The sequence below is a fragment of the Bactrocera dorsalis genome, chromosome 1, assembly GCF_023373825.1.
Source record: "Bactrocera dorsalis isolate Fly_Bdor chromosome 1, ASM2337382v1, whole genome shotgun sequence".
Taxonomy (NCBI): Eukaryota; Metazoa; Arthropoda; class Insecta; order Diptera; family Tephritidae; genus Bactrocera; species Bactrocera dorsalis.
Window position 1 is genome coordinate 48,132,007 of NC_064303.1, and position 26,710 is coordinate 48,158,716.

General features: G+C 36.5%; 2 protein-coding genes across 7 annotated transcripts in view; both read left to right on the forward strand.

Moving 5' to 3' along the window:
- Positions 1 to 13,907, forward strand: part of LOC125775367 (uncharacterized) — a 915,975-nt gene extending 902,068 nt beyond the window's left edge. Inside the window, exon 3 of the mRNA XM_049445886.1 lies at positions 5,629 to 13,907. The gene's annotated coding sequence lies outside the window, so the exon portion shown is untranslated. The remainder of the gene's footprint in view (positions 1 to 5,628) is intronic.
- Positions 1 to 26,710, forward strand: part of LOC105225273 (protein PALS2) — a 195,094-nt gene that overhangs the window by 59,613 nt on the left and 108,771 nt on the right. The gene's annotated exons all lie outside the window — the stretch shown is intronic.

A 26,710-nucleotide genomic window follows, 5' to 3' on the forward strand; every position in this document is an offset into this window, starting at 1 on the left:
TCTGCAACTGTTATTTCAGTACGTAAAAACTTTATAACTGGGGACAACGCTAATGGATCTTTGAAACGAATTATTTTGAATCTCGGGTCGAGTAATGTTGATGCAGCTAGCAAAAAGGAATGTTTGATGTCAGTATTTGTTTAATATATGAACATAGTTTAATGTACCGTTCAAGCATGTAGTAGGTCAAATTCCAACATGTTTTTACGTCCAAAATTGGCTTTAGCATTTTGCCTTCAGCTACTCGGCAGCAGCTTATGTACATATTTCGAAGATGATCATTAGCTTTAACACTTATTTTTAACCACTTAACTATTTCTTTGCATTTTACAACAACTGCATTTACTTCAGGACTGTTCAGTGATTTTTCACATCCCAAAATGAGGGTGTATACAAAGCAAGGAATATGGCGTTTTTCGCCAAATGAATCACGTACTGCTTTTACGATGTTTGCGCCATTGTCGGTCACTACAGCCATTACTTGTTTGTCGTCAATAGAAAAGTCTTTCAGTATGTGCTTCCGTTTATTTATAAACGCCAATTGTTCCATTAAATTGCTTCGTTCCATTTACACCATGAATGGTCACACCAAGCATGCTATTCATTTCTACTTCAGTCCAGATATCTGTCGTTAAACTCAAATACAAACAAACAAACACATTTTTTTTTTCTTCCTCGTACATTTTTTCAATGTGTGCCTTGATGGTATTTCTTGTTAGGACTTTGTAAAGAGGGAAATGTTGTTTAATGAAACTTAAAAAGCTTTTACCTTTTAAAAAACAAATGAACAAAAAGCGTCATTATTTATCAATTTGTTTTGTAATGTAAGTATTTTAATATACCTTCAACAAAGTCAAAAGGTAGATTATCCTTGATAACCATTTCCACTATTCCATGCTGCAGCTTTTGGTTCTTTGAGCCATGAAGCGAAAAGTTTTCAATATTTTGGAAGACTTTAGAAATGAGGGGTTGAGGAATTTTACTGCTACAGCTGGGTAGCTCTCTCATGCTGCTTCCATTCGGTTTCTTGCTGCAGAAGCTTGGCCCCTCACTCAAAGGGCTTTCATTAATTGGTTTGCTGCTGCAACTCGGCAATTTCAATCATAGTGCCAGTGTCATCATCACTTAGGGAAACATTGACTCTAGATTGCGGAGTCTAATTTGTACACATATAATTATATATGTATAACTAGAAGAAATTTAAAATGTAATACCGATTGCTCCAACTTACCACCAATTTGCAGGCTACAGTTGCATGCTTTAATTTTAAATGCTGCATCATACATATTTGATGTGTTATTAGAAAATTTTTAATTTTTGCAGCAAAGTTGACATTTAACGTAGTTATTGCTTATTTTATTAAAAAATTTCCACACTTCGCTTTTAACGGGCGCCATTGCTCTTCAAACAACTGAACGTAAAATGCGTTTGACTTAATTGTAAATACAGTGTTACCAGACATTTATTTGTTGATATTAAACTACGTTGACATATTATAATTTAACTATGTTTACACCGTTTCCAGTCATTAATGACTGATGCGACCACTTTCGACCCTTGTACGCTAACTTAGATGAACATAAAATGTATTAAATTTCAAAATGCTGTTTGCGATTATTTTACAATTACTCGAGTAATTAGAAAAGGTGTTTCGATGCAATTAAATCGTAAATTGAATGAAAATAATCGATTAATTTAATCAAATGATTAATCGTTGCCATCCCTAGTCATAAGCGATCTGTCTATATATTTGACTACAGCAAAATCTATTAAATCTGGTATATTTTTTCTATCACTGGGCCAGTATGTCGGCTTACTAGTAGATATCCAGCTTATTATGCTTATTCATAATAGTGTAGAACAACTGTCGTCCTTTCGGATTAATAAGACGTGAGCCCCAGTACGTGTGTTTTGCGTTGTAATCTCCACCTACTACAAATCTTTGACATAGTGTTCCAAAGAAGTCTTTAAATTCGCTCTCTGTAATTTTAAAACGAGCTGGACAGTATATAGCCGTAAGGTTTAAGTCACAACCCCGAGTTTTTAGTGATATTGTTGTAGCTTATAACTGTGGAGTAGCACGAGATTCTAGAGCAAGCATAGTGATTTAAACGATTTCTGCCGTGCCACCAGCGTCTTTCCATCCGGATGATGGGGAAACTTTAGTATACCATCCCACGATTTCAGGGTTAAAAGTGATATGGTTGAATAGGGCTGATGCTCCAGATTAAGAAAATATGTAATTGTTGCCGCCGCAAACTTATAGTTTTCGAGATATTTGCATTTAAAGTTGAAAATTTTGCAAATTTTATCTTGCAATTTCTCGATTTCTAGTAATTATTTATTTCATGTTATGCACTTTTTATGCACTTATACTTCATTACATTGTTTCTACATATTTATGTTTTAGTAATTATTTAGTTATTTGTTTAAAATAAGCATTTTACATTTTACACAATTTTCATTCCATGCACAATAACAAAAGTATTCCGTGTTTACAGATATTAAGTGTTGCCATAATTACACATTTTTTAGCATTTGCACAGTGTTGCCTTTCACCGTATTGCAAAGCTTTCATATTATTATTGATAGAAGTAATAGGATTTGAACTTTTCTCTGAGGTTGCTATAATTTCAATACGGGGTGTTGGTAACTTTTGGTTACGACGTGCTTGAACAGGGCATTCAAGCACGGCATTCAAGACAATTTCGATTTCAAATCTTTATATACAGGACAACCCCTGTAGTTAACAGTGTGATTTCCTCCACAATTGCTGCATTTTTTATTTAATTCTTCTTTCTTAAGGGTGCATTTTGAAATGGCATGTAAATCATCACATACCACACAAACACTGCGTAGAGTGCAATATGATTTAGTATGCCCATATTCTTGGCAGTTAGTACGTTGTACCGGACTGTTTCTTTTATGTGCTTATTCAACAGTTACTCTACGATGCAGCAAATATTTCAAGTTATATATTGGATGAAAATTGTTAGTACCTACAATTTTACTTAATTTCGCAACAAGAGTATTAGTGCTACGTTCGCACAAATATATCGCATCGTCGTCTGAACCATTGCTTAGTATGGCAAATCTATTGCCATTTAAAACTTCCGTTTTATTTTTATTTGGTGTGCCGCCTTGAAACTTTTTAGGATTGACCGCTGACTTTGAAGGACTTAATTTCCTTTTTATATTAACGTAGCGGTCAATGCCAGTTTGTACAGACGGGCCTTTTTTTATTATGTACCAATAACCTTGCGTTGTAATTTTCTTCGTTGCCTGCGCGAATTACGATATTATATGTAATTTATCAGAAATTACATATTTTCCGTTTGAATAAAAAACTCCGGCTAATTTTCCGTACTGTGCGGCTTGCCGTTCAGTTTATTAATAATCATTTTATTCTTTATAAAAATCTTATTTGCTAAATTTACTTGGAGCCGTTGTGCTGACTTGACATTCCTCAGCATCAACGACCCGGCATATCTTAAATAAACATATCAAATAATAACAGTGGCATTGGATTTCATTTTTGAAGGAATTTAAAAGATGATTACTTGCTTATGCATATTTCTTTATTTATGTATTTATGCATGTTAATATGTATGTATGTAGTTGAATCTGAAGATTCAACTTACATTTTATAGGAATGAAAAATATTTAGAAAATACTTGTCTTTTTTGGTATATCGACAAGTTTGAAAGTGGTGAAGTCGTTTGACGACGCAACTCCCCCAGCGTAACTGTTTGAACTATCCTGAGTTCTTGTATTTACAATTTTTTTGTTGTTGCTTTTTCCTTTATATAATATTACTAGGATTGCTCCTACTACCATTACAATGATTATCAATGTTATATTAATATGTACCATAGATACATTTTTATGGTATTTTAATTTTGGTGTGTAGCTTTGGTTTAATTTTTCGGCAGGGTATATATGTAATTGTATGAATATATTCTGTTTTATTATTTTTAAAATCTTGTTTTAAAATTTCCATTTTACAATTTATAAATTTGATTATATAGTTATTTTTTAATACAATTTTTCTGTCATCGCAGTTTTGTTTTATTGCATCATTTTTTGCATTTCTTATTAATATTGTGTAATCGCTTATTTCTTGTATTGATGTTTTGTTATTATATTTAAATTCGCAAGTATTTGAAAATATGCAGCTTTTACTCAATTTTAGATTTTTAAATGCTTTATTTTCTACATAACCAAAATAGTTTACGTCAATTTTTATAACGAATTTTTCTTTTTCAATAATCTGTAATTTATTTCTATTTGGCATTGGGGTTATTCAATCTTAATTTGAAAAAATGTTCTTGGTATCTGAATTGCGAATATTATTGTATCATTTCTGTATACTACTACTACTTTTGATAATTTTCTTCTTCTTCTTCTTTACTGGCGTAGACACCGCTTACGCGATTATAGCCGAGTCAACAACAGCGCGCCAGTCGTTTCTTCTCTTCGCTACGTGGCCCCAATTGGATATTCCAAGCGAGGCCAGGTCCTTCTCCACTTGGTCCTTCCAACGGAGTGGAGGTCTTCCTCTTCCTCTGCCTCCCGCGGCGGGTACTGCGTCGAACGCTTTCAGAGCTGGAGTGTTTTCATCCATCCGGACAACATGACCTAGCCAGCGTAGCCGCTGTCTTTTAATTCGCTGAACTATGTCAATGTCGTCGTATATCTCGTACAGCTCATCGTTCCATCGAATGCGATATTCGCCGTGGCCAACGCGCAAAGGACCATAAATCTTTCGCAGAACTTTTCTCTCGAAAACTCGCAACGTCGACTCATCGGTTGTTGTCATCGTCCAAGCCTCTGCACCATATAGCAGGACGGGAATTATGAGCGACTTATAGAGTTTGGCTTTTGTTCGTCGAGAGAGGACTTCACTTTTCAATTGTCTACTCAGTCCGAAGTAGCACCTGTTGGCAAGAGTAATCCTGCGTTGGATTTCCAGGCTGACATTGTTGGTGGTGTTAACGCTGGTTCCTAAATAGACGAAATTATCTACAACTTCAAAGTTATTACTGTCAACAGTGACGTGGGGGCCAAGACGCGAGTGCGATGACTGTTTGTTTGATGACTGGAGATATTTCGTCTTGCCCTCGTTCACTGCCAGACACATTTGTTTTGCTTCCTTATTCAGTCTGGAGAAAGCAGAACTAACGGCGCGGGTGTTGAGACCGATGATATCAATATCATCGGCATACGCCAGCAGCTTTACACTCTCATAAAAGATTGTACCTGCTCGATTAAGTTCTGCAGCTCGAACTATTTTCTCCAGCAGCAGATTGAAGAAATCGCACGATAGGGAGTCGCCTTGTCTGAAACCTCGTTTGGTATCGAACGGCTCGGAGAGGTCCTTCCCGATCCTGACGGAGCTTTTCGTGTTGGTCAGCGTCAGTTTACACAGCCGTATTAGTTTTGCGGGGATACCAAATTCAGACATCGCGGCATAAAGGCAGCTCCTTTTCGTGCTGTCGAAAGCAGCTTTGAAATCGACGAATAGGCGGTGAGTGTCGATTCTCCTTTCACGGGTCTTTTCCAAGATTTGGCGCATGGTGAATATCTGGTCGGTTGTTGATTTACCAGGCCTGAAGCCACACTGATAAGGTCCAATCAGTTTGTTGACGGTGGGCTTTAATCTTTCACACAATACGCTCGATAGAACCTTATATGCAATGTTGAGGAGGCTAATCCCACGGTAGTTGGCGCAGATTGTAGGGTCTCGTTTTTTATGGATTGGGCATAGCACACTTAGATTCCAATCGTTGGGCATGCTTTCGTCCGACCATATTTTACAAAGAAGCTGATGCATGCTCCTTATCAGCTCTTCGCCGCCGTGTTTGAATAGCTCGGCCGGCAATCCGTCGGCCCCTGCCGCTTTGTTGTTCTTCAGGCGGCCAATTGCTATTCGAACTTCTTCATGGCCGGGTAATGGAACGTCTGCTCCATCGTCATCGATTGGGGAATCGGGTTCGCCTTCTCCTGGTGTTATGCGTTCACTGCCATTCAGCAGGCTGGAGAAGTGTTCCCTCCATAATCTAAGTATGCTCTGGGCATCGGTAACTAGATCACCTTTGGGGGTTCTACAAGAGTATGCTCCGGTCTTGAAACCTTCTGTAAGCCGCCGCATTTTTTCGTAGAATTTTCGAGCATTACCCCTGTCCGCCAGCTTATCGAGCTGTTCGTACTCACGCATTTCGGCCTCTTTCTTCTTCTGTCTGCAAATGCGTCTCGCTTCCCTCTTCAACTCTCGGTATCTATCCCATCCCGCACGTGTTGTGGTCGATCGTAACGTTGCGAGGTAGGCAGCCTGTTTTCTCTCCGCTGCGACACGGCACTCCTCGTCGTACCAGCTGTTCTTTTGCACTTTCCGAAAACCAATGGTTTCGGTTGCAGCTGTACGTAAGGAGTTTGAAATGCCGTCCCACAGTTCCCTTATACCGAGTTGTTGACGAGTGCTCTCAGAGAGCAGGAGTGCAAGCCGAGTAGAAAATCTTTCGGCTGTCTGTTGTGATTGCAGCTTCTCGACGTCGAACCTTCCTTGTGTTTGTTGGCGTGCGTTTTTTGCTGCACAGAGGCGGGTGCGAATTTTGGTTGCAACAATATAGTGGTCTGAGTCGATGTTAGGACCTCGGAGCGCACGCACATCTAAAACACTGGAGACGTGTCTTCCGTCTATCACAACATGATCGATCTGGTTGGAGGTTTTTCGAGCCGGAGACAACCAGGTAGCTTGATGTATCTTCTTATGCTGGAATCTAGTACTACAGATAACCATATTTCGGGCCCCGGCGAAGTCGATCAGCCTCAACCCATTTGGGGATGTTTCCTCGTGGAGGCTGAATTTACCGACCGTAGTGCCAAAGATACCTTCTTTGCCCACCCTGGCGTTGAAGTCGCCAAGCACGATTTTGACATCGTGGCGGGGGCATCTCTCATAAGTGCGCTCCAAGCACTCATAAGAAGCATCTTTGGTCACATCGTCCTTCTCTTCCGTCGGGGCGTGGGCGCAAATCAGCGATATGTTGGAAGAACCTCGCTTTGATGCGGATTGTGGCTAGACGTTCATTCACCGCAGTGAATGATAGTACTCGGCGACGGAGTCTCTCTCCCACCACGAATCCCACACCAAACCTGCGCTCCTTTATATGGCCACTTTAGTAAATGTCACAAGGACCTACTCGTCTCTGTCCTTGTCTCGTCCATCGCATTTCTTGGACGGCGGTGATGTCAGCCTTTATCTTTACGAGGACATCTACCAGCTGGGCAGCGGCACCTTCCCAATTAAGGACCGGACATTCCAGGTGCATGCCCTCAAATCATAGTCCTTGTTTCGTTTGCCGTGGTCGTCATCAAAAGGGGGGTCTCCCGTCCGAGGCTGTTTTTTTCTTTTCATTGGGGGTGTTTTTTACGTGGCGGGTCCCAAACCCAGCGCACAACCCTATGCAGGGGATGTTTCGCCTTCTCACTTTAGCTCGCCTTCAAACGGATGTTCTTAGGCTACCCAGAGGATACTTGTCGTGAGCTGCTTGAGTCATAAGTAAAGGAATCGTTTCTGGCCACTCCCAAGTGAATGGCGATCAGAGAACTTTCCTCACTTGCGTGAACTTCTACACATGACTCCATCCTCCTTTGATAATTTTAGTTTGTAAAAATCAATCTCATATTTTTCAATTTCTTCCCTAGTTAACATACTTGGATGTACCATATTGTATTTAGCCGCCGCTATATTATTTTGTATTTCTTGAGCGTGACTTTCTATGAATTTTAGTTTATTCATTTCATCATTATACAAAATTTTTCTTTCAATTCTATATTCCTCTTTGTTTATTATATTTAAAGTTTCTATTATTTGTTTCCTATCTGATTCTATTTAAATGTTCATTAATTACTATTTGTTTATTTAAATTTACAATGGCATTATGGCCATTTTCTTCAATAATTTTTAAATGGTTCTAAATGTCTTGGCTGTCATCATCATCCATGGCTCCAAACATCCATTTATATGCTATTCCTCCTATATTTATCAAGCCTCTTTTATTTCGCTTTTTGATATTCGGTGTTATAGATGTGATTTTTGCTTTTATATTTTTTATTTCATAAAAAAATTCTTTAACCTGATGAACTATGTCTGCTATCTTGTTCGGATTTATTGTATGTATAACTGTACTGAAGAGGGAAGCGAGACGCATTTGTAGACAGAAAATGAAAGAGGTCGAAATGCGTGAGTACGAACAGCTTGATAAGCTGGCCGACAGGGGTAATGCTCGAAAATTCTACGAAAAAATGGGGCGGCTTACAGAAGGTTTCAAGACCGGAGCATACTCCTGTAGAATCCCCAAAGGTGATCTAGCCACCGATGCCCAGAGCATACTTTGATTATGGAGGGAACACTTCTCCAGCCTGCTGAATGGCAGTGAACACATAACACCAGGAGAAGGCGAACCCGATTCCCCAAGACGTTCCCCGGCCATGAAGAAGTTCGAATAGCAGTTGCTCGCCTGAAGAACAACAAAGCGGCAGGGACCGACGGATTGCCGGCCGAGCTATTCAAACACGGCGGCGAAGAACGTATAAGGAGTATGCATCAGCTTTGCAATATATGGTCAGATGAAAGCATGCCCAACGATTGGAATTTAAGTGTGCTATGCCCAATCCATAAAAAAGGAGACCCCACAATCTGCGCCAACTACCGTGGGATAAGCCTCCTCAACATCGCGTACAAGGTTATATCGAGCGTATTGTGTGAAAGATTAAAGCCCACCGTCAACAAACTGTTTGGACCTTATCAGTGTGGCTTCAGACCTGGTAAATCAACAACGGACCAGATATTCACCATGCGCCAAATCTTGGAAAAGACCCGTAAAAGGAGAATCGACACTAACCACCTATTCGTAGATTTCAAAGCTGCTTTCGACAGCACGAAAAGGAGCTGCCTTTATGCCGCGATGTCTGAATTTGGTATCCCCACAAAACTAACACGGCTGTGTATACTGACGTTGAGCAACACGAAAAGCTCCGTCAGAATCGGGAGGGACCTCTGCGAGCCGTTCGATTCCAAACGAGGTTTCAGACAAGGCGACTCCCTATCGTGCGACTTTTTCAATCTGCTGCTGGAGAAAATTATTAGAGCTGCAGAACTGAATCGAGCAGGTACAATCTTTCAAAAGAGTGTACAGCTGCTGGCGTATGCCGATGATATTGATATCATCGGTCTCAACACCCGCGCCGTTAGTTCTGCTTTCTCCAGACTGAACAAGTCATAACTTTGACGTTGTATCGTTGTTCGTCTATCTTGGAACCAACGTAAACACCACCAACAATGTCAGCCTGGAAATCCAACGCAGGATTACTCTTGCCAACAGGTGCTAATTCGGACTGAGTAGGCAATTGAAAAACCAAACTCTATAAGTCGCTCATAATTCCCGTCCTGCTATATGGTGCAGAGGCTTGGACGATGACAACAACCGATGAGTCGACGTTGAGAGTTTTCGAGAGAAAAGTTCTGCGAAAGATTTATGGTCCTTTGCGCGTTGGCCACGGCGAATATCGCATTCGATGGAACGATGAGCTGTACGAGATATACGACGACATTGACATAGTTCAGCGAATTAAAAGACAGTGGCTACGCTGGCTAGGTCATGTTGTCCAAATGGACGAAAACACTCCAGCTCTGAAAGTATTCGACGCAGTACCCGCCGCGGGAAGCAGAGGAAGAGGAAGACCTCCACTCCGGTGGAAGGACCAAGTGGAGAAGGACCTGGCCTCGCTTGGAATATCCAATTGGCGCCACGTAGCGAAAAGAAGAAACGACTGGCGCGCTGTTGTTGACTCGGCTATAATCGCGTAAGCGGTGTCTACGCCAGTAAAGAAGAAGAAAAGAAGATAACTGTACTTATTTCGTTAACTATTTCTATGTCCGCTGTGTGTATAATTGTATACCCCGCTTCTTCTATTATTGGTGTAATTTGCAAAAGTGCTGTCACCAATGATATGATTATTGTTAAAAAAATAATTATTTCGTCATCTGTAAAAGTAAAAATGTATAACCGTTTTAGGTTTTGATTTAAAAAAAATAAATTGGATTTTAGTCGCCTCTTACGACAGGCATCTCTTACCATGGGTATATTCTAGAAAGACCACTTACCCACTGGGGTAAAAAAAATCATGTAAATACATACATATGTATATTTAGAAAAAAAAATTAAATGTTATTATTTCCATTAAATGCCCTTAGACTGAATCAATCGACATCATTCTCATTTGGATTTTCTATGTTTGCCAATTCCATCGGTCTTTTTATATTTCCCGGATGCCCGTATGGACGTTTTGTAAGGGAAATATTCTGAAATATGGTTGATCTTTATGCCGTACTTTTTTGTAGTTTTTAATTGGTCCTGTTTGTCTGTTATCTATATATTCTTATCTGTTTTGATTGAATTTGGCTATTGTTTTCTGTTTTACTGTATTTATTCCATCTTGTAATATGGATGGACAAATGTTTTCTTTGGCGTCCCTTGGAGAACATTTGATAGTTGAGTGGTACCTATCGTTATAGTTGCATATAACAATTGGTATCCTCATTTCTGTTGAAAGACTAGAGTCCTCAATTCCTGTTAGTTTTTCCAACAAGGTTGAGTGCAGTCTCTCAATGTCTGCATTTCCTGTATGGTATAGTGATATTTGCTTATGTAATATTTCTTCTCCTTCTATTTCTGATGCTCTTTTTGTGCATTTTATAAATTTTAAACTTCTATCTTGAGCAAACATTTCAATAAGTAGTTTTTGTATTTTATGGTAATCTGCTTCAGATACTTCTGAAAATATTCCTACTATTCCGTTTCCTTTTATATATTTTTTTAATGTTTCCTTGTTCTCTTCTTTTTCATCCATTGGGTTTATTTCAATTATTTTTCTTCCATGGAGTCTTTGCATTTGCTCTTTTTGTCTATATGTTAATATAATTTGAATTTTATATTTATTTACAATTTCTTCTTTAATTGGAAAGTGTTCAAGCAGTTCTTCATCTGCTGAATGAATTGTTTCCGACAATTCTAAGTTTGATTCATTGTCGTTACCTTCTTTAATTTTTGGTGAGTTTTCAATTCGACTCAAGAAATCAGCTACAACATTATTTTTTCCATTTAAATATTCTATTTCAAAGTTGTATTCTTGCAATTTCAATAACCATCTCTGATGGCGTTGGGAAAATTCCTTTCCTTTATATTTATTAACAAGATATTTGATCGGAAAGTGATCAGTTATTATTTTAAATTTATTGCCATATATATATGGTCGAAAATATGTAATAGAGAAAATTAAATAGAATATTTTTGCTCATGATTATTTAGAGTATTTAGTCAATAGCATAGTCACTAGCAACAGTTGTGATACTGAATTCTTTGAGAGTTGGGTGAGATGAAATGAGTGCTTTTAAATTTTCAAAGCTTTCAATATATTGTGGATCTTTGGCGTTTTTTTTATTGCCCTTTTTCAAATATTTTATCATGGGGTAAGCTATTTTAAAATAATCTTTTATGAATTTTCGATAATATCCTGTTGCTCCTAAAAATCCTTTTAATTGTTTCTCAGTTTTTGGTATTGGTAGCTTTTGAATTGCTATAATTTTATCTGGATTAGGCTTGATGCCTTCTTTTGTTAAAATGTGTCCTAGGAATGTAGTTTCTCTTTGAAGAAAACTGCATTTATCTGCCTGTATTTTTAATTTATTCTCTTGTAGTTAAAAATTTTTTTTTTTATGAATTTATGTGCTCTTCTAATGAAGTTGAAAAAATTAATATGTCATCTAAATATACTACACATATTTTATTTATATATTCCCTCAATATGTCATTCATAAATCTCTGAAAAGTAGCTGGGCCATTTTTCAACCCGAAAGGCATTCGGACGTATTCATATAGTCCTGCCGGAGTGACAAAAGCTGTTTTCTGGATGTCCCTTTCTGCCATTAAAATCTGATGGTAACCTTTTGCTAGATCTATAGTGCTAAAGTACTGTGCTTTGCCCAATTTATCTAAGACTCCTTCGATATTCGGTAGAGGATACTTATTGTCTACAGTCAATTGCTTTAACCTCCTATAATCAACCACTAGCCTGAATTTTTGTATTCCTGAATTATCTATCTTTTTCGTATTATTAGAATAGGTGAGCTATATCTACTATGACTTTTTCTAATTATCCCTTGCTCTTCTAATTCAGAAATTTGTCTTCTTACTTCTTCTTCATGTTTTGGAGGTAATCTATAAATTTTTGAATTTATTTGTTGATCCGTAACTGTTTTAATTTCATGAACTACTGCTTTTGCATTTGTGAGCCTGTCCCCTTCTTTATAGATAAGTTTATTGAAATGCTTTAATAATTTTTCGATTTCCTTTTTCTCATTTGAATTTAAATGATCAAGGTTGATGTTCTTTACTTCACTTATATCTAATGAATAAACTTGCTCTTGCATAGTTTTCATATAGAATGGAAGATTCACACCATTTTTCGAAATTATTGTCATTTTTTCGATATTAATGGTTTTAACGTTTTTAAAAAGGAAATCATTTCCTATTAATAAATCATATGGTTTATTAAAATCCACTAATAACCATCTCATTCTGGCGTTTTCCGGGTATTTGAATTCTTTGGGACAGGGGCTTTTTACCTTAACATTTGGCGTTTTAATTATTCCGTTTAAGGTATTCACCAAAGTGCTTTCATTTTCAAGCACTGGTAATTTAAATTTTTCGAAACTAGATTTTTTCATTATACTTATGGTTGAACCTGAGTCGACCAAAGCATAAAATTTTTTCTCAAAAAATGTTAATATTGTTATAGTTTTGTTTGATGATTCCGAGGCTAATTTGTAAAAAAAACTCCTCGTTCGTGTTTGATTCTTGTGGATCACCTCTCCTACTCATTGTGTCTACGTCCATGGGTTCTGGTCCCCTATTTTGTACTTGTCTACTATTTACTGAATTTTTTTGCTGTTGTGAGTAATTATAATGATTTTGATTTGTTCGAACTTGTTCTGAATATTTTGTACTATTTTGCCATCGAGGCTGTCTTGTTTGTTGTCCATGAAGGTTTATTTGACGTTGTCCGGATTGTGGACGATACTGTTCAGAAAAATTTTGATTTTGTGAACGATATTGTCCTGAATAGAAATTTTTGTTGTTAACACCATTATTTTTGGTATTAGCTTGAAAGTTCTTTCCCCCTTTTTAGATAAGGATTTAGATTGCCTTCATCCAACCCAATAAATTTATAAATTTCATTCGCCATTTCCGTTAATCATGTGACCGATTGCACTGTATATGCAAATGTCGCTGATACTAATTGTTTTATTCGCTGAATTAGCATTCCCGAAAAAATTTATCTCATAGTGTCAGCATTTTCGCTTAGTGCACTATATTCTGTTATATCATCCACGATTTCGTTTAATCTTTTACTTAATTCCGCAATACTATTTACTTTCAGAATCGAAATTTCTTTCGTGATTATCATTTGATTTTTTGTGGGTTTATAATGTTGCCTTAATTTAGTTTTACAACTTTCCCAATTTTCAGGTGGGTTTATTTGCAAAAATTTTTTTGCTGATCCACCAATTTTCAAATCATAAATAACCCTGAATACAATTTCTTCCTGTCCTACATAGTCCCTTCGTACCCTGTCAATTGCTTCAATGAAAGATGGCAATTTTTTTTTACAATTCCTTCAAAGGGAGATACATATCTAAAGTCTTTTTCGACTCTTTGCCTAATTGTAAGTTGATTTATTGCTGCATTTTGTGCAGCTACAGGGTGGCTGATGAAAGCCGCTACCAAAAAAAAATTAAATAACTTTTTTTCTATTTAATGAATCTGGTTAATTTGTTTTTTATTTTGCAGATAGACTTTTACATTTAATAAAAATGGATAACTGGGACACTGAAATAAGAATTTGGATTGTCCGCCGCTATCACGCACTGGAGTCCGTAGTTTCGGTTCAAAGAGAGTATAGGCGCACGTTTGGCGGCAATCCTCCGAGCAGATGGGCCATAATGAGACTTGTAAACAATTTTGCCGAGCATGGGACAGTCAACAGAAGACCTTACCATCGAAACCCTTCAGTTCAAATGGAGGAAACAGTCGCTGCTGTAGCTGCTGCCATACAAAACAATCCACGTGCTTCGACAAGAAGCTTATCTGCTCAAATGGGTGTAAGCAGACAGTCATTACAGTCAATTATGCACAAAGATTTGGACTTATTCCCATATAAAATTCAAATGGCTAACAAACTGAACGCTGCAGACTTGCCGATTCGCTTGGAATTTTGCCAGAAGATGCTTCAAATGGTGGAAGAGGATGGAAACATGTTGAACTGTCTTTTCATGTCTGACGAGGCCCATTTCGATTTAAACGGCAACATAAACAAACAAAATTGTCGAATATTGAGTGCTTCCAACCCACAGATACTCCATGAGACGGAATTGCGTCCACTTCGTGTCACAGTGTAGTATGCAGTTTCATCACGCTGCATTGTCGGGCCCTACTTCTTCGAAGAAAACGGTCACACCGTTACGGTTACTGGAGACCGTTACTTGAGCATGTTGAGAGAGTTTTTCTATCCAGAATTACGCCGAATGAGAATTTCTTTCAACTCTGTGTAGCTTCAGCAAGATGGTGCAGCTCCTCACATAGCCCAACCTGTTATGACAGAATTGCGACGAAAATTTCCCAATAAGCTGATATCCAGAAACTCCACATTCCGTTGGCCACCCAGGTCGCCTGACCTTACTGCACCTGACTTTTTCTTGTGGGGTTATTGCAAACAGGAAGCCTACAAAGCAAAACCAACAAATTTGAATGAACTAAGGCAGGGATGGGCACATTTTTAGCCCGCAAAGTTAGCAAAGTGCGCACGGGGGCTAGATGAGGGGAATATCAGTTTACGGAGAGAAGGGCATAACAAGTTGAGAAAAATTGCGAAAAAAATGAATTACATTCCTCCGCAACTTGATGTTCATCGCAGAGTGGTTGCGGCAATACTGACATTGTACACAAATTTAAGGGTGGAAGTTTACTTCACATCGGAATTGTACAGTTGTGTGAACAAAAAGGGGTAAACATAATTTGCAGAGCTTAGAGTTTCGCATTAAAATTTGTTTTTATTTACCTTTGCATGGTGGGGGTAGGAAAAAATATATATATGTTATGTTATGTATCTAAAAAACAATTTTATTTAATAAGAAAACAGCATATTTTAAAACTTCACAACACCTTATGGTTATTTCTATTTTGTTCACACCACTGTACATGTGATAGATCAGTCAATGGTGGTGATGCCAGTTGTAAAAATTCATTTTAGTTACAATTGGGAAAACTTTTATCAAGTTGTGGGCTTTTATACGTACATATGCAAGGCAGTTTTATATATATGCATATATAAAAAAACGGTACTTGTGACCATAATATATATATATATATATATAATTTAATGAAAATGCTTATATAAATATATGTATATATATATATTAATATTTGTGATATTTTCAGTTTGGTTGTTTCATCAAAATATTCGAAGAATTTAGGTTTTTTTTTATAATTGTTCTATCTAAAAAACAATTTTATTTAATAAGAAAACAGCATATTTTAAAACTTCACAACACCTTATGGTTATTTCTATTTTGTTCACACCACTGTACATGTGATAGATCAGTCAATGGTGGTGATGCCAGTTGTAAAAATTCATTTTAGTTACAATTGGGAAAACTTTTATCAAGTTGTGGGCTTTTATACGTACATATGCAAGGCAGTTTTATATATATGCATATATAAAAAACGATACTTGTGACCATAATATATATATATATATATATAATTTAATGAAAATGCTTATATAAATATATGTATATATATATATTAATATTTGTGATATTTTCAGTTTGGTTGTTTCATCAAAATATTCAAAGAATTTAGGTTTTTTTTATAATTGTTCTGTTAAATTTTAAAAATCTAAGTTGCTTCTGGAAATGTATTAAAATAATAATACGCGCTATAGAAAGGGAACACATATTTTCAAAAATATAAGAAATCATCAAATAAAAATATATTTGCGCGGTATGGCATTATTGATTGAGAGTGGCTAAGCACACAAATAGAATACAAACATTTTTAAACATGCTGTGGGAAAATACGTTGCTCTCATTTGTAAATATGGAGTGGTAAAACGTTGCTCTCACTTCCCTCTTCATGTTTGCCCGCGATGATCCCTTCACCTAGCCCTCAAAATGTGCACTCGTGCCCGCACGGGCAAAATGCCACTGAGGGCTAATGTGCCCATCCCTGAACTAAGGCAATCCATTCGAGAAACAATTGTGGCTATTTCTGTCTCAACTCTCCAAGCAGTAATGAACAACTTTTTGGTAAGATGCCGCACATGCATTGACGAGCAGGCATTTAAATTCCATTATTTTTAAAACTAATTAAGCTATATTTAATAAAATTGAATGAGCTTTAACATGAATAAAAGAAAAATGAATTCCATACACGGAAAAAAAATTATTTGAGTTTCTTAATGTAGCAAAATTCATCAGCCACCCTGTACATATCTGTGTTAAAGATGCCAAGCATCGAGTTAGCATTTCTATTTGCTTTGCCTTATTTTTTATTTTTATTATTTTTTGCAATAAAAATTATAAAACAATTGCAACTCTGTTGGCTTGTTTATTTTCTCGTTTGTTCGTTTCTTTTTCTAACGGTATTGTTTTTGAATTGATAGAAACATTTAGTGAATATAATTTCTGCGTTGACTTTTTTTTTACAAAGAAAGTAATGGCTTCAAATAAAACTACTACATTGTTGTTGTAACTTTTGCTTTCAACGCACTAAAATTGTTACGATGTATAGTAGAAAAATGGGGAACACCGAATTACCGACTGCGCCAATTACGATATTATATGTAATTTATCAGAAATTATATATTTTCCGTTTGAATAAAAGACTCCGGCTAATTTTCCGTACTGTGCGGCTTGGCGTTCAGTTTATTAATAATCATTTTATTCTTTATAAAAATCTTATTTGCTAAATTTATTTGGAGCCGTTGTGCTGACTTGACATTCCTCAGCATCAACGACCCGGCATATCTTAAATAAACATATCAAATAATAACAGTGGCATTGGATTTCATTTTTAAAGGAATTTAAAAGATGATTACTTGCTTATGCATATTTCTTTATTTATGTATTTATGCATGTTAATATGTATGTATGTAGTTGCCACCGGCCTTGCTGGAGAGGCTGGGAAGCACTCATTATTGTTTGTTTTCAGTTGTTGATTCGTGCACTATTTGTTTATGTTTATTATTATTAATTTGTGTGCACTGCTTTTTATTTTTTTGTATAGATTGAATTCACGGAGCGAATTAAATAAGCACGTCCGTACCCTTTGAACACTCTCTTTCGAATCGGAACATATGTTAAAATTTTGATATTCCTAAGCAATACGTTCTGCGAGAAATAATTACTGCAATATTGCAGCAAAGTATCAGCAGAGTAGCCATTGAGCATGTTGTTGTTGTAGCGGCAGAATTCTGCCGAATTGACAGTTCTTGGCCGGATAAAAATCCGGGTCCGTTCCGGTTACGTAGACCCGACTGTCGAGGGAACGGGCTGAGCATCGCAGCCTATGGCTACGTCATTCGCAAAAGTCGATATCAAAACGTATGCCTTCTGTATATAAGATAGATTGCACCCTTATAGGTGGTTCATTTAATATGAAATTAGTACATTTCCTACTTTTTATAACACTTTTATTAGCTTTGTATATGTTTGTAATTTTTTTAGTGGTACTGAATTACACTTACAAAGTTTGAAAGGCACAATTAGCAAACTTATTCAAACACATTTTTAAAGAGAGTGTAAACACCATGGTTTTAAAGTTAAAAATAAATATATTTAAAAAAACTAAAAACAAGTTTTTAAAAAAGTGAAAAATATTGATTTTGTGTTTTCACTTTTTGGTTAGAAATGCTTCAAAGGCGCTTTTTGAGTTTCGTGGCTTTGTTTAACTATTTTTATTTAGATAAAATTTATACAATTCCAAAGGGAATAAGGTTTATATCTATATCTATACTAATATTATAAAGCTGAAGAGTTTGTTTGTTTGAACGCGCTAATCTCCGAAACTACTGGTTCGAATTGAATAATTCTTTTTGTGTTGGATAGTCCATTTATCGAGGAAGGCTATAGGCTATATAGCATCACGCTGCGACCGAAGAAACAGTGGTAAATGTGTAAAAAATGGGGGAAATTATTTATCTTTGAGGGCTTCCGTTCTTTGCGCTGCGAAAGCGGTTCAAGATACACAAAGTTATGTATGAAAGAATTATTTCTCTTTTAATGATCTAAAAAAAAATCCGTGAGTACGGTTTTTGTGATAACTAATTTGGTCGAAATTATTTGTTAGAGTTGTATTAACATAATAATATTAATTTTTCTATATTTACTGTTATTTTCTTCTGTCGTTACATGCAGTATAAAACTATTCAAATTTTTGAGGTAATCCGTAATTTTTGTGGTTAGCAGTCATTTTATTATTTTAGATCTTACTCGCTGATGTTAATGCCACGGAAGCGGAAATCTGATATATCCAAAATGGCATGGTAGTTTTATTGACTGGTGATTTCCGTCAAACCCTCCCAGTGATTCAGAGAAGGACACCAGCAGATGAAATTCAAGCGTGAATTAAATCATCACGCTTATGGTCGACAGTTGAAAAACTCCGCCTGAAAACGAATATGAGAGTGCATCTTCATAATGACGTGGATTCAGGACTTTACGCAGAAATGTTGTTGAAAATTGGTGATGGTTGTTTAGATGTTGACGTTGAAGGCTACATATTACTGTCAAAATAATTTTGTAATTTAGTAGAGAGTGATGTGGATTTCATTGCTAATGTTTTTCCGGAATTGCGACAAAATTTGTGTACTGATCAGTGATTGTGTGCAAGAGCAATATTAAACGAGGTTCAGGGAAAAATTAAGGAATATTTGTCAATGGATACAATTATAGATACGGAACTAAGTACTTCATATCCTGTGGAGTTTTTAAATTCACTTGAACTATCGGGTGTACTTTCACATAAACTTCAATTGAAACTAAATGTACCAGTAATGCTTATGCGAAATCTAGATGCTTCTCTGCTATGTAATGGAACAAAGCTTCGGATAACAAAATTGGGACAGAATATACTTGGTGCTACTATTTTAACAGGTGTCGGTAAGGGAAATAGTGTTATAATACCCCGGATACCAATTGTTCCCACTGACTTTCCATTCAAATTTAAAAGGGTTCAGTTTCCCGTCAAGCTTAGCTTTGCTGTTACTAAAAAGAAGGCAGAAGGACAAGCATTACAGGTAGCAGGAGTGCATTTAGAAAACCCATGCTTCTCTCATGGTCAACTTTATGTAGCCTGTTCACCTTACCTTTTATCTCTCATACTTATTTAATGGCTCCACTGCGGGCGAAGATGCGGGTAAAGAGCTAGTATTATATAAAAGGCCTTCAGAATGTCTAAACTACAACAAGGAATATTACTGAATAACCATCTTTATACGCGAATGCTTTTCTAATTGCGTTATTTACTTTCTCTACCGTGCCTTGTTTAACACGGAATCCGAATTTTTTTATTTTCATGGATGAAAGGAAACGTCTCTGATAGTAATATTATACTTTTTCAAATATTTTGTGAAATCAGGGTAGTTAATCAACATTTATGTGGCTACTGACAATTTTTTTTGTTTTAACCAATTTTTATTATATGTATCTTTAATAATACTGGAGAGAGATCGAAACATAAGTCAGCACATTTATCAACACATATAAAAAAGCCATTTAATATATTTTTGATAACATCCAAATCAATTAAATCAAGTATTTGTGAAATCCCCATATAACGGTTATGTTAAAAACTACTAAAAATGTGATGTATCTATAAATAAATGCGACAGAAATTTTACATCCGAGATAGTACAATGGACTTTGTGGGAGCAGCTTTCAAATTAGGACAATGAGCGTGGGATTGCCATATTGACAGAGAATTATATTTATAGAGCAGGTTCACGATGACGGAAATTTAGGGATATTTAAATTTTGGGATATTTACTGTTTTGGATGAGCGTGTTTCACCACAGAAAATCATTAGCGTGTTTCACCACTTAACATCAGGGGCATGAAAATAGCAGAATTGAGCATTTTCAATGTTAAATGAGAAAACGCATGCTATTTCCGATGTTAAAGAATGTACGCTTACAGATTCGCATATTTACAATGCGCAAACGACTCTGTATATAATTTATATACATACCTACATATATGTTATATTTTGTTTCAAAGCAAACAAGCATGTACATACGTACAAATTGAACCATTTCATGGCAATTTCCTTAAAACCTTTTGAAATACATATGTAATAAAGTCATGTTTATGTTTTTACCTAAATATTTAATTAATGTAGGGTTGATAAGATATATATATATTTATATACATACATATTTTTTTGCAGACTTTTAAAAGCTTTGATAACATGTTAAAAGACCCAGCGGTCGCACATACTCGTATTCACGTATGTATGTAATTGTGTGAGCATGTAAGCAAAAAGAACCATACGCATAATGTTTGTAAATTTGTCTACTTGCAACATATGTATGTATGTAAATATGTACACTTAATGCTTTATGCGAAATTTCCGTTGACACGACAACCAATGGCGCAGCTCACGTTTTGTCAAAGAGTCAATGTGTCGACGGATCGACGCGGCAACAAAGCGTCACAACATTGTGTTATTGGTAGAAAATCCGAGCTACATATGTCGAAAACACAAACGAACGATCGCCAATTGCCACTACTTCCTTGCCGCTGAAACAGCTTTGCATACAAACCAGCGTAGATATGTATGTTTGTGTGTGAGCTTGCAGAATTTAGAAAATATTTTTACAAAAAAATATTTTTTACATTCTTTAACAAATACATTCAATCCCGGTTATCTGTCTCAATCAAAGATACAGATGTTTGTCAAAACAATAATTTCTATGTATTTCATAAAAATGAGCCGTGAGATGCAGCATGATATGGACCAGTGTTTCCCAAAGTGGGCGATAACGCCCCCTTGTGGGCGTTGCAGGTGTCAAGGGGGGCGGTAAGAGACCCAGAAAGAAAATGGGGGCGTTGTGTAGAGGCCTAGGGCGTTATTTGTAATTTTATTTAGCTAGGAGGCCTCTTAGACAACGACTACATGAGCTTTCGACTCTCAACAACAACTTGTAAACATCAACTAATATGAATTAAAAGATTGCTCAAACTGGGTTCTATATTTCTCTCTGCGTAGTTCATATATCTGTCCTATTTTATTGAATATAGAAAAAATTAAATTCATGTCAATCGGTCGCTCCGTTTCATAACGGGGCATCTCGACAGGATAGAATTTATAGAATACTAACTGTCAGACGTATTGCTATTGCCATTGCCAAATCTGTATATGGGCATTTGCTATCATAATGTAATCATTTGCGCAAAGGTGTAGGGTAGGTAGGTTCGAGCTGATGTAGCGCATGCTTTGAGCTGTTGAAAAATTTATTTTATCACTTGCGAAATGACGTCGGGTAGGTAACTGATGTAGCGCACGTTTTGAGCTTTTGAACTATATTATCCGAAAAATTCCTTTGAGTAATAATTCTGTGCAAAGACGAATTGATGAAATGGCTGAAAACATTGAAGAATCATTGTGCGATCACCTGAGGACAAGTCAATTCTCAATTCAGCTTCTTGAGTCCACTTTACCAACTAATGAAGCATTGTTGTTGTCTTACGTGAGGTTTATTAAAGATGAGAAAATATGTGAAGAACTATTATTTGCTAGAAATTTAGAGACCGATACAAAAGGCGAAACCATATTCAATATATTGGAAAAGTTTTGCGATGAGAAAGAGATTCTTTTGAAAAATATTATTTCAATTGCTACGGATAGCGCACCGGCTATGATACAGAATTTCAAGACAAGCTCATAACATCAAAGAATGATATAGCTTGCATGACAGACCTGTATAAATTGTTCAACGACATGAATCTCCAACTGCAAGGCGATAAACTAAATTTAATTAAAACAAAAAACGTCGTTGTTGCTTTCGCAGCCAAACTGCTTCTAAAGAAAAAGAATCTGGGCAGACGTGAGTTTCACAATTTTCCGAATTTATCAGTATCATGCAGTGACGACGAATTGTTTGCCTACTGCCAACATTTGGAAAACCTCCACATTGACTTCACCGAACGATACCAGGACATTTTGAACTTGGAAATACCAGACTGGGTGTTGGATCCGTTTTCAAATGTCAACACAGCAATGTCACCTCAGCTGGAAGAAGAACTTATAGATTTGACAACAAACGAGGAAATAAAAATCAAGTTCTAAAATGGTTACCAAGAATTTTGGCTACAAAAACCGATCTCGCAATTGTACCCTGGATTGTGGTCAATCGTTCAACGATTCTTGATAGCATTCCCATCGTCATATTTGTGTGAACGTGGATTTAGTGCTGTGACAACACTGCTTACTAAAAATAGAAATCGTTTACTTGTTACCGAACGTGACGACTTGCAACTGTTCTTGAGTAAATTGGAACCTGATATTAACAAACTTATGTATTAAACAGCATCTGATTCATCCTTCATATTAGTTTTTATATATGGATCGATTACACTGATCAACAAAAAAAATTTGTTTCTGTGTAACAAGAAAAATTTTGGCTGATTCTGTTAGGAATAAGGTCAAGTAGAGTATAATTAGTAGTCTAAAATTTCAGATACGAATAGTTTTATTGTAATATGATTTTTTTCACTTTTATTAAATTACAAATTATTTTAACAAAAATTAAATTATTTTCGATGTTGTAATATTTAAATAAATACTTTATTACGATTTTCTCCTGTATTTCGCGTCAGGAACGTCCCTATGTAATCCCCAGCAATAATCAGCCAGCATAGTTGGACTCCATTTTCCCTGGTATCGTTTTTCTATGGTAGAAATGTCTTGGTGGAATCGTTCCCCGTGTTCATCACTAACGGCACCAAAGTTTGGAGGAAAAAAGTCTAAATGTGAATGTAAAAAATGTATTTTTAATTTTATAATTCACTAGAAGTTCCTCAACAATAGTTTTATAGTCATTTAATCGGTAATTTCCAAGAAAATTTTGAGTGATTTTTATTAATGATTCCCAAGCTGGTTTTTCCAAATCATTGAGCTGGTTTTTAAATATATCATCTTTTATCACTTGCCTGACTTGAGGACCTACAAACACGCCATCTTTAATCTTGGCGTCACTGATTTTAGGGAATTGTTCTTTTAGATATTGAAATCCAGCGCCATTTTTATCCATTGCTTTAACAAAGTTTTTCATCAGACCAAGTTTTATATGGAGAGGTGGTAAAAATATATCTTCAGGTTGTACTAATGGAGAATGTTTCAAATTTTTTATTCCTGGAGTAAGAGATCGTCTTTTGCACCAATTTTTCTTCACGTAATGGTTCTTCCTATCCCTACTGTCCCATTCACAAAAAAAGAAACAACAACCCAAGTGCAATCCTAATAAAAGTGCAACAACTTTTAAATCTCCGCAAATTTTCCATTTATGTTCGTCATACTAAGAGAAGTTTCATTGTTTCATAGGATTCTTTCATGTTAGCACCATAACCTACCGGTACGGAGGGAAGATTATTGCCATTATGTAACAAAACTGCCTTTAAGCTTGTTTTTGAAAAATCAATAAATAAACGCCACTCTTCAACTTTGTGTTGTGTTCCCAAAATATTCATAACATCACAGACACTGTTACAAAATAACAAATCATTATCTTGTGAAAAAAAGCTTTTTAACTCTTCATCTCGATGCCAAAAAAAAGTTATTTTTGTGTTTGGTTGCAATAAATTCCATCCTTTTAATCGAGATCCTAAAAGTTCTTTTTGTTATTTAGACAAGTGTAAATCACGACCTAAATCATTAAGATCTCCTTGAGATTGTAGGTGTGGCGTTTCTTCCTGGAGACAGATAGATGAAGAAGCATTTTGAAAATCAGGATCAATACTTATATTATCTGTTTTCGTGGTTTGGTTTTTTAGCAGATGACACATCAGGATACTTAATTTGTTTTTTAGTTTTAATTGTAATGCCTTTTGTATTAGTCAGACAAAAAAAACAATTAGTTGAATGGTCTGTCGGCTCCATTCAAATCATCGGAATTCCGAAAGGCATACACCGAGATCTTTTTTCCCAACCCGTAAGAAGTCCTACACACGTAACACAACAGATGTGTGGAACCCACACTTTATCTTGCTGTCCAACAGGAAAACCGAAATAACTTTCATACAATTTTTTTATTAACCCTTTCGCGGACACGTCGGCATAATCCGACACAACGAATGGCTTAAATTGGGCACGTCGGTATATGCCGACATAGAAAAAAAATCGTATATAAACACGTCGGACATAGGCGACGTCTACTGCATTGGTTTTATAAGTAGTAGCTTATTGTGTGCCGATGCAGAAGCAATCAGATTTAAGTTAGTGTCCCAGTTCGATTTGTTTTGTTTTTTTTTTGTTAACTATAACGGAAATTTTCGTGAGTGGTTATCGGTTTTATAAGCCAAATAAATGCATGTGTCATTCTGATAACATTTACTGAATTTCGTGTGTCCGCGAAAGGGTTAAAGGTGTTAAATTTCTTCGTTGAGATACAAAAGTTATTTCACCACAAATGTAACAGAACTTGTCAGGATCATTTTTACACTTTCTTGACATTCTTTAAGAATCACTCCACTTAGCAAACACAAAAAAAAGCCACTTTTCAGGAAAATAAAGCACTGAATTAGAAAATAATAAGGAAAATACGATTAATATTAAACTTTACTGATAAGTACCGGAACACGGAAACTAGTCCTAATCAAATCAATATACATACGATATATATATGATTTTGTAGAGATGTTAGGTAGATGTTTCGAAAGTACTGCTTTTTTGGTTACAAAATTTTGTTGGTCAGTGTTATTTTAGTTTTATTTTTAATAAAAGATTCTCTGTTTTAATACTATAAAGTTGTGTTTCAATAATCATTCTTATTGGCAGGTGGATCCTGTAAGAATTAACTTAAGACCTAAGCGCAGTTGTATGTTACCTACTGCGCTCAGGTTTCAAGTTGCTGGTTATAGTAAAAGTTTCGTTTAGAATCCTCCGTTACTATACATACATATTGTTACGAATTTACTGCTTGCTAGTTTACTTTGTTAGGTTTGTATCTCTGGATTGACAAATAAAATCAACACTGTTTAATTTAATTCAACAACTCTTTATTTCAAAACTCGTCTACACTATAGCAGTTTACTCTTAGCACTGATTGATTACGTTGGCGCTGCCACGACTTATATAGCCACGCACTTCTCGCTGATGCCGACGTGTCCTTCTAGAATATTGCGTCTGGAAATTACCAGAACATAATGCTATACGGCGCCAGACGCAAGCAGACAGCCGCGGCGCCAGACTCAGCAATTGTTTAAGTACACAAGCAGACAGTGCGGAGCCAGATGTCTATTGTTTCGACAACAGACAGCCGCGGCGCCAGATGTCTACAACAAGACAAATGCTATTCCATATACCTACAGCTATTGTTCATAATAAGGGATGCATATAGCAATACAAATACAACTTAATACTACTTTTGTAACACTGCCCTCCACTAAAGCCTAATCGTCCCGATTAGGCACAAATCCTCTTGAACCAAATGGGGCGAGCCTCTCCAAATGTACTATTTTCATTTTACATCGTGCTTTTCCATTTCTTTGTATGCGGTATACCACGTCATTAAGTCGTTTCATCACCATATAGGGTCCTTCTCAGGCTGTCTGCAGTTTCGGGGACAATCCTTTCTTTCGAAGTGATTTGTACAACAGGACCAGATCACCTTCTTCAAAACCTTTTGAATTTGCCGCTTGATCGAACCGGTCCTTCATCTTATTGCTCATCAGATGCGTATGCTGTCTTACCATTAGATGCAATTCATTCATTTCTTCCTTTAAGGCAGAACAATAATCTCCATCATTTCTTACAGCTGTAGGATTCGTTCCAAACTTAAGATCAGCAGGGAGTCGCAGATCAGATCCGAAAATAATCTTTGCTGGCGTGTAACCAGTTGTCTCGTGCTTCGCTGAACGATACGCCAGCAGGAACATCTGGATGCACTTGTCCCAATTCCGTTGATCTTTATCAACGATTTTCCGCAGATGTTCTTCGAGCGTTCGGTTGAATCTCTCCACCATTCCATCTGATTGTGGATGTAACGCTGTTGTCCGTGTCTTGTGGATGCCCAATAATGTACAGACTTCTTGGAAAATGGAAGATTCGAAATTCCTGCCTTGATCTGAGTGTACTTCGACGGGCACTCCGAACCTTGTTATCCAATTTTCTACAAACGCTTCGGCTACTGTCTTCGCTTCTTGGTTTGGTAAGGCATATACTTCCGGCCATTTACTGAAACAGTCCATGACAACCAGTAGATATTGGTTTCCGGCCGTACTGGTTGGGAACGGACCTGCAACATCCATTGCGACTCGTTCAAATGGTGATCCCACGTTGTACTGTTGTAGCCTACCGCGACTTTTGGCTTT